Source organism: Cryptomeria japonica, unplaced genomic scaffold, assembly GCF_030272615.1.
Source record: "Cryptomeria japonica unplaced genomic scaffold, Sugi_1.0 HiC_scaffold_343, whole genome shotgun sequence".
Lineage (NCBI taxonomy): Eukaryota > Viridiplantae > Streptophyta > Pinopsida > Cupressales > Cupressaceae > Cryptomeria > Cryptomeria japonica.
In genome coordinates, this window is record NW_026729165.1 from 125,033 (window position 1) to 127,668 (window position 2,636).

A 2,636-nucleotide genomic window follows, 5' to 3' on the forward strand; every position below is an offset into this window, starting at 1 on the left:
TCCGGTTTGCCTCGGGTGCGCACCTTGCGTGCACCTTCGCCAGGGTGGGCGCCTTGGTGCGCACACCTTGGCTGGGCTGCGCACACCTTGGCACCCGCGTTTCCTTCATTTTAAATTTTTTTTTTTTACAATCTCTCAAGTGGGAAATTCTATAATCTCAACTTTTTTTGCCTTTTCAGGAAACTTTTGAATGGAGCGCATCATTGGTGCGCTCCGAAGTGTGCTCCAAAGCTCTCTCCAGCTGCGTGCACCTGCCCCGGCCGCGCACCCGGCCCCGCCCAGCTTCGCTCACCTGTCCCGGGCGTCTGGTGCGGAACCTTAGAGTAAGAAACATCACCGTGCACCTTGGCCAACGTGCGCGACTCGACCGAGCGCGCACTGGCCGAGGTGCACACCGATTTCACCTGGGTGCGCGCGCAGCACCTCGGGCGCACCGGGGTGCGCGCACAACGCCCGGGTTGCACCGTGGCCTGTGTGCTCGGGGCGCCTCGGGTGCGCGCTCGGTGTCGCCCCCGCGCGCGCGGTAGTGCGGGCAGCGCACCCCGGCCCGGCCCGGCCCCGACGAGAACGCAAACGGGCAAAAGGTTTATTCAAATAGCATTGCGACGCCCGGCGAAAAACTAAAAAAGGGTGCAACACCGGGACTTCCCGGGAGGTCACCCATCCCAGTACTACTCCGGCCCAAGCGCGCTTAACTGCGGAGTTCTGATGGGATCCGGTGCACTAACGCTGGTATGATCGCACCCGTTATGAGCTTGTCGCAGTGTGTACTTAGCAAACCGCGACCCACGTGCGAATCCACCCCGGCCACCCACCCCCGTCGAGGTGCACACCCTCCCTCGCGAAGTGCGCCCCGTTCGCCAAGTGTGAGCCCTGCCCGGGTGCGCGCACCTTGCTAGGGCGTCGGGTGTGCACCCGGCCCGGCCTACGTGCGTGCACCTGGAGGGGGCGTCGTGTGCGTGCAGTGTCCCGTCTGCAACGCGGTGCCCACACACCACCTCGGGCGCAACGACCTGCGCTCACATGTGGGCCGAGTGCACCTTGGTGCATGTTCGGGGCGCCTCGGGTGCACGCTCGATCTTGCCCCGGTGCACCAAGGCGCTCGGTTTGCCCCGGGTGCGCACTTGGTGCAAGGTGGGCACCCAAAATAGGGATCAAGCACCAAAACACAAGTTTCGGGATGCAAAATGGGACCCAAGGACCACAAATGCGTTCCAAGACCCATGATGGGTCCACGAGAACAAAAATGTGTTCCGAGACTTAATAAACAAATATTGGGTTTTAGGAGAAGAAACATGCTCTGATGCCCAAAACGAGAATCGACCCCGAAAAGGCCACAGGCCAAAAGTGGGATGCGAGACAAAAAAAAATGGGACCCGAGGACCAAAATTGGGTTCCCAGGTCGAAGACAGGGCAACCGGACAAGAAACGACCTCTAAGGCTCGAAATGAGTCCCGACGACTAAAACTTGACAAGAAGCACCCATCAGGCACCCAACTCGACACCCATGGGATGCCGACCCACCCGGGCTTCCACCTAGCACACCTTGGCACCCACCCACCCTCGCACCCAACCTCGCACCCAACTTAGCACCTTTGAACCCACATTGGCACTCACCCTGACCCTGGCACCTTGGAACCCACATTGGCACTCACCTTGACCCTGGCACCCACCTTTGCACTCACCTTGGGACCCACCCTGGCTCCCACCTCGGCACCCACCCAGACACCCACCTTGGTTCCTTGGCACCCACCTTGGATCCTTGGCACCCACCCCGACACCCACCTTGGCACGCAACTTGGCTACTTGCCACCCACCTTGGCTCCTTGACGCCCACCCCGACAACCACCCCGTGACCTACCCTGGCTAGGGTTGGTGCACACCCACCCTGGTGCCCACCTTGGCACCCACCCTATGACCCACCTTGGCACGCACCTTAGTACCCACCCCGTTACCCACCCTAGGACCCACCCCGTGACCCACCTTGGCCAGGGTGGGTGCCTTGGTGCGCACAACTTGCCTGGGCTGCACACCAGGGCGGGCTCAAGATGGCACCCGCGTTCCGTTTTTTTCACTATCTTTCAAAACGGAAATTTTAAAATCTCATTTTTTTCTTTTTTTTGCCTTTTCTGGAAATTAGTGAAGGCAGCGCATCAAAGGTGCGCAATGCTGGTGCGAACCCGGGAGCGCTCCGATGTGTGCTCCAAGGTGCGGCGTGCACGAAGTCCGAGCCCGGTTTGCCCCGGGTGCGCACCTCGCGTGCACCTTCGCCGGGGTGAGCACCTTGGCTGGGTTGCGCGCCCTGGTGCGTACCAAGGAGCGCTCTGAAGTGTGCTCCAAGGTGCGGCGTGCACGAAGTCGGAGCCCGGTTTGCCCCGGGTGTGCACCTCGGGTGCGCACCTCGCGTGCACCTTCGCTGCGGTGGGCACCTTGGCTGGGTTGCGCGCCTTGGTGGGCACCATGCAGTGCACGAAGTCGGAGCCCGGTTTGCCCCGGGCGCGCACCTCCGCCAGGGTGGGCACCTTGGTGCGCACAACTTGCCTGGGCTGCGCATCAGGAAGGGCTCAAGATGGCACCCGCGTTCCGTTTTTTTCACTATCTTTCAGAACGGAAATTTTAAAATATCGTTTTTTTTT

At 60.9% G+C, this 2,636-nt stretch overlaps 1 non-coding gene across 1 annotated transcript; it reads right to left on the reverse strand.

The window, feature by feature from the left end:
- Positions 1-627: 627 nt before the first annotated feature.
- Positions 628-746, reverse strand: LOC131870684 (5S ribosomal RNA). Its single transcript, XR_009368988.1, has one exon. It is a non-coding gene; the product is annotated as a 5S ribosomal RNA (ribosomal RNA).
- Between the last annotated feature and the right edge of the window lie 1,890 nt (positions 747-2,636).